We start from the raw sequence: 6,529 nt of genomic DNA, 5'->3' as shown, positions 1-6,529 counted from the left end.
GGTCACTTGATCTTCGACAAGGGAGCTAAAACCATCCAGTGGAAAAAAGACAGCATTTTCAACGAATGGTGCTGGCACAACTGGTGGTTATCATGTAGAAGAATGCGAATTGATCCATTCCTATCTCCTTGTACTAAGGTCAAATCTAAGTGGATTAAGGAGCTCCACATAAAACCAGACACTGAAACTTATAGAGGACAAAGTGGGGAATAGCCTCAAAGATATTGGCACAAGGGAAAACTTCCTGAATAGAAGAGCAATGGCTTGTGCTGTCAGGTCAAGAATTGACAAATGGGACCTAATGAAACTGCAAAGCTTCTGTAAGGCAAAAGATACCGCCAATAAGACAAAAAGGCCACCAATAGATTGGGAAAGGATCTTTACCTATCCTAAATCAGATAGAGAACTAATATCCAATATATATAAAGAACTCAAGAAGGTGGACTCCAGAAAATCAAATAACCCCATTAAAAATGGGGCTCAGAGCTAAACAAAGAATTCTCACCTGAGGAATACCAAATGGCTGAGAAACACCTGAAAAAATGTTCAGCATCCTTATTCATCAGGGAAATGCAAATCAAAACAACCCTGAGATGCCATCTCATACCAGTCAGAATGGCTAAGATCAAAAATAATATAAGTTACAATTTGCAAAACACATGAATCTCAAGAAGAACAAAGACCAAAGTGTGGACACTTTGCCCCTTCTTAGAATTGGGAACAAAACACCCATGGAAGGAGTTACAGAGACAAAGTTTGGAGCTGAGACAAAAGGATGGATCATATAGAGACTGACATATCCAGGGATCCATCCCATAATCAGCCTCCAAAAGCTGACACTATTGCATACACTAGCAAGATTGTGCTGATAGGACCCTGATATATCTGTCTCTAGTGAGACTATGCCAGGGCCTAGCAAACACAGAAGTGGATGCTCACAGTCAGCTATTGGATGGGTCACAGGGCCCCCAATGTAGGAGCTAGAGATATTACCCAAGGAGCTAAAGGGAACTGCAACCCTATAGGTAGAACAACAATATGAACTAACCAGTACCCCGGAGCTCTTGTCTCTAGCTGCATATGTATCAAAAGATGGCCTAGTTGGCCATCACTGCAAAGAGAGGCCCATTGGACTTGCAAACTTTATATGCCCCAGTACAGGGGAACGCCAGGGCCAAAAAGGGGGAGTGGGTGGGTAGGGGAGTGGGTGGGAGGGTATTGGGGACTTTTGGGATAGCATTGGAAATGTAAATGAGGAAAATACCTAATTAAAAAAAAAAGAATTACACGGTGAGAAGTTTTGTTTTCCAAACCATACATTGTTTATTATTTCTTGATTTTCCTGACTGCAGTTTCCCTTCCCTCCTCCCCTCCCTTCTTCCCTCCCACCTTCTCTCTTATTATCACCTTCCACACTTCCCTGTTTCTCTTCAGAAAAGGGCTGGCCTCCTATGGATATCAACCTGCCATGGCAGTTTTGTGACCTGCTAGGCAGTGTCATCATTGGATTCCCTCTCATGACACAGGTCCCACGATGGACCAGTCAGTGGTTCATCCCTGCCATGATTTCTTTACCACCTTTACCCCAGCACATCTAGTAGGAAAGATAAATTGTAGGTTGAAGATTTAGTGGCAGAGTTGGTGTCCCATTAGCTCCCCTGTAAGTCTTGCTAGCTACAGGTGCTGGTCAGTTCAGGCTCCATAAACCCCCATTAGTAATAGTCTCAACTAGAGTCACCTTATTGATTCTTGGAAGTTTCCATTGCCCTAGCTTTCTAGCTCATTCCAGAAATGTATGCTCCTCCCATTCATTCCAGGTGACACATCCAGTACTCTCTCCCTTGGGCCTCCAAAAACCTAATCCCTCCTGTTCCAATTCCTAACCCCACTCCTATCCACTCCCCTCTCTACATTCACCCGTGATGTCTTTTTGGTTTCCCTTTTTGAGTGAGGTTGTCCCCCATTAGGCCCCCATGTGTTACTTTTGGGCGTCTGTGGATTCTAGCATGGCTATCCTTTACTGTACAGATAATATCCATTTACAAGTGAGTACATACAACTTTTGTCTTTCTGTGTCTAGGCTACCTCACTCAAGATGGTCTTTTCTACTTATATCCTTTCGCTGGCAAACTTCATGATGTTCTCATTTTTAACAGCTGAGTAATACTTCATTAAATAAATGTACCGCATTTTCTTTATCCATTTTTTGGTTGAGCAAATCTAGGTTGTTTCCAGTTCTTTAGTTTTTTGTTTTGTTTTGTTTTGTTTTTTGTTTGTTTGTTTGTTTTGTTTTGTCTTGTTAGGTTTTTCGAAACAGGGTTTCTCTGTATAGCCCTGGCTGTCCTGGAACTCACTTTGTAGACCAGGCTGGCCTCGAACTCAGAAATCCGCCTGCCTCTGTCTCCCAAGTGCTGGGATTAAAGGTGTGCGCCACCACTTCCTTACTTTTTATGAATAAAACTGCTATGAATATACTTGACCAAGTGTTTTTGTGGTTTGGTGGAATATCATTTGGATAGATGCCTGAATTGGTATACCTGGGTCTTGAGGTAGATTTATTCCCAATTTTCTGAGAACCTGCTGTATTGATTTTCAAAGTGACTGTACAATTTTCCAACCCATCATAGACAGAGAAGTGTTTCCCTTGCTCCACATATGTGGCAGCATGAGCTGTCATTTGTGTCTTTGGTCTTCCTGATTCTGACAAGTGTATCTGATGGGAGCATCATTTTGATTTGCGTTTACCCGATGGCTATAGATGTTGATCATTTCCCTAAGTGCTTCTCGGCCACTAGAAACTCCTGTGCTGAGAATTCCCTGTTTTGAACTCTAAACCATTTTTAACTGGATTGTTTAGTTTGTTGGTGTCCAGTTTCTTGGCTTCCTTATATATCTTAGACACCAGCCCTATGTCAGATATGGAATTGGTGAAAATATTTTCCCATCTTGTAGATTTCAGTTTTGTCCTTTTGAATGTGTCCGTTGCTTTAAACTTTTTGGTTTCATGAGGTCCCGTTTATTTATGGCTGATCTTAGTCCTTAGCTCTGAATGTTCTGATCAGAAAGCTCTCTCCTGTACCAATGAGTTCAAGGTTATTCCCTACTTTCTGGCTTATTAGATTTAGTGTATATGGATTGACGTTGGCAGTGCAAACTTCTCCCATCACTCTGGAAATCAATTTAGCAGCTTCTCAGTAACACACGTTATAACCAGGTTATAAAAGAAGAAAATTAAAAAGAGTAGCTAAGTGAGTTTTTAATAGGAATTTGCATAGTAAATGATGAAAGAGATAAGACATAGAGAAACCAAAGGTCCTTAAAAAAAAAAACACTTATTTATTATGGGTACAGTAGCATGTATGACTGCAGGACAGAAGAGGGCACCCAATCTCATTATAAATGGTTGTGAGCCATCATGTGGTTTGATAGGAATTGAACTCAGGACCTCTGGAAGAGCAGACAATGCTCTTAACCTCTGAGCCATCTCTCCAGCCCCAAAATCAAATGTCCTAATTAGGGTTTTACTGCTGTGAACAGACACCATGACCAAGGCAACTCTTAGAAGGACAACATTTAATTGGAGCTGGCTTGTAGGTTCAGAGGTTCAGTCCATTATCATCAAGGTGGGAGCATGGCAGTGTCCAGGCGGGCATGGTACAGGAAGAGCCAAGAGTTCTACATCTTCACCTGAAGGAAGACAGAAGACTGGCTTCCAGGCACCTAGGAGAGGGGTATTAAAGCCCACACACACAGTGACACACCTACTCTAACAGGGCCACATCCACTCCAACAAGGTCACAATTCTTAATAGTGCCACCCCTGGGACAAACACATACAAACATCACATCAAACCTCAGACAAAAAAGAAGCATATAAATATAGATATGGAAATCAACTTAAACTCCTGGGAGCAAAATCAACAAACTGGGAAACAAGCTCACTATACCAAAGTAAAAGCGATTGGAGATTCCAAGTCTACCAGAGCCAATTTTAAGTCCAACTGCTCCATAGGCATCAAGAGCTTCTCCAAAATACAAGAAGAGGAAAATGCAAGCAATGACTATTATCAACTAGTTAGTAGCATTCTTCATAATGCTTTCTGTGATGTCCTCACAAGCAGCCAACCAATCCTGGCTTGTCAGAATGAATAGTGTTTTTTCTCAGCTTCTGTACCACACCCAGTGTTCTGGTTATTTTTTTTCGTGGCTGGCACCAAATCCCAGGCCTGAATAAGTTCTAGGAAGGAAGGATTTATTTATGCTCAGGCTTTCATGAGACACAGAAGCCATGGTGTTGTATTTTGTTCTCTATAGAGATGGGTAGTTGGGTGGCTGCTGAAACACATTACATGATCTCTTTCCCCTAGTGATAAAGTTCTCCTAGCTAAGCTCCACCTCCTTGTATTCCACAAATTCCCGTACTAGAAATCAAATGTTCAATATCTGAGATACCTTCAACAAAACCACTGCAATACATTGAATGAGAAATGTCTCCTGCAATCTTGGGCATTTGGACACATGGACACCAGTTGTTGGCACAATTTGGGGAAGAACACTCTATTGTCTAGCCTTGGTGTCAGAAGTCCATTACTGTGGCTGTCCTTGAGATGAAAAAACCTAGGCGTTATTTGGCTGTCCGTCTTCCTATTGACTTTGAGGTTATGTTGCTCTCAGGTCTGCTTGTGCCTTCAAGACTCCAGATGGCTAAGACGGAGACGCAGCAAGGCAGGGGTGGCATGGTGCTTGGAGTCCACCTCAGGCCAGTGTGAGAAGTAGCCATCAGGCGACTCCACTGCAGCTGCGGTGCATCTGATCTCCATGACTGCATGGCCTTGCTGACAGGAGGCCCAGAGCTTGCTGTTTGCTGGGCAAGCACTCTTCCAGTCCCCAGCTCCAAAGTCAAATTGTTGAAGGTATTTTCTCCAGAAAGAAAACAAAATTGATGCCTTATATCATGGAAGTTCATTTAGAAATCTGAATTTAGGAACTTCTTTAAGATTTGGACATGGCTAATCTAGGAGCAACAAGAACCAACGGGCCAAATACTGGAAATAAAATATGCCAGGTCAAACTGGTCCTTCTAGGAGAGTCTACTGTTGGCAAATAAAGCCTGGTGCTTCGCTTTGTGAAAGACCAATTTTATGAATTTCAAGAGAGTACCTCTGGGGCTGCCTTTCTAACCCAAACTGTGGGTCTTGATGACACAACAGTAAAATTTGAAATATGGGATACAGCCGGGCAAGAACAGTATCATAGCCTAGCACCAATGTACTACCGAGAAGGACAAGCAGCCAGAGCTGTGTATGATATCGCGAATGTAGAATCCATTTCGAGAGCAAAAAACTGGGTTTAAGAACTTCAAAGGCAAGCAAGTCCTAATATTGTGATAGTTTTAGAATAGCTAAGAAACAAAGTTGACTTAGCAAATAAAACAGCCATTGGCTTCCAGGAAGCACAGTCCTATGCAGGTGACAACAGCTCACTATTTATGGAGACGGCAGCTAAGACATCAATGAATGTAAATGAAATATTTATGCAATAGCTAAAAAGCTGCCAAAAAATGAACCACAGAATCCTGGTGCAAACTCGGCCAGAGGACAAGGAGTAGACCTTACTGAGCCTGCACAGCCAGCCAGAAGCCAGTGTTGTAGTAACTGAGCTCCAGTGTGAACTTCCTGAATGGCAAAAACCGTGGAATTGGGAGCATTTAGCCGGCCCAGTGTGACTTCCAAAAAGAGACTATGGTAGAATCAAGTTTCTCATTCTGAATTATTTTGAGTGTTTTGAACTTAATTTTTAATAACATGCATGTGCTCCTCCAGCAGTAGAAAGGAAAATGAGGACTGTGTGTACACTTGTTCCATGGGAAAGTGCAGGGGAACAACTCATCTCCAGTGGGTATGGACCCACTCTTAACCCACCCAGTCTCCAAACTGGGATAATAGTCAGGAATGACATGTTCAAAATTACTAATGTATGCTTTAAAAACATTTTTAGAAGACTAAAATTATTTATGCTTAGCAACAAAAGTCAAATAAATGGTAATTTGAATAGTCTTTAAAAGTCTACATTTCACATATTAATAAATCAATCCTAAGAAAACAGTCCTGCATTTTCAGAAAGAAGGAATGAATATTGGTGACATTTTAATTTTATTCAGTCCCGTTACTTCTTAAAATTTGATTGAGCCAGGCAGTGGTGGCACACGGCTTTAATCCCAGCACTTGGGAGGCAGAGGCAGGCGGATTTCTGAGTTCGAGGCCAGCCTGGTCTACAAAGTGAGTTCCGGGACAGCCAGGGTTATACAGAGAAACCCTTTCTTAGGAAAAAAAAAAGAAAGAAAGAAAGAAAGAAAGAAGGAAGGAAGGAAGGAAGGAAGGAAGGAAAGAAAGAAAGAAAGAAAGAAAGAAAGAAAGAAAGAAAGAGGAAAGAGAAAGGAAGAAAAGGAAAGGAGAAGAGAGGAGAGGAGAGGAGAGGAGAGGAGAGGAGAGGAGAGGAGAGGAGAGGAGAGGAGAGGAGAGGAGAGGAGA

The 6,529-nt window shown here is 42.0% G+C and overlaps 1 pseudogene; it reads left to right on the top strand.

Moving 5' to 3' along the window:
• Rab5a-ps (RAB5A, member RAS oncogene family, pseudogene) lies at positions 4,911 to 5,854 on the top strand (annotated as a pseudogene).
• The last annotated feature ends 675 nt before the right edge of the window (positions 5,855 to 6,529 follow it).

Source organism: Mus musculus, chromosome 17, assembly GCF_000001635.26.
Source record: "Mus musculus strain C57BL/6J chromosome 17, GRCm38.p6 C57BL/6J".
NCBI classification, from domain to species: Eukaryota; Metazoa; Chordata; class Mammalia; order Rodentia; family Muridae; genus Mus; species Mus musculus.
The sequence above is the reverse complement of the archived record's forward strand: the minus strand, read 5'-3'. Positions and strand labels throughout refer to the sequence as shown.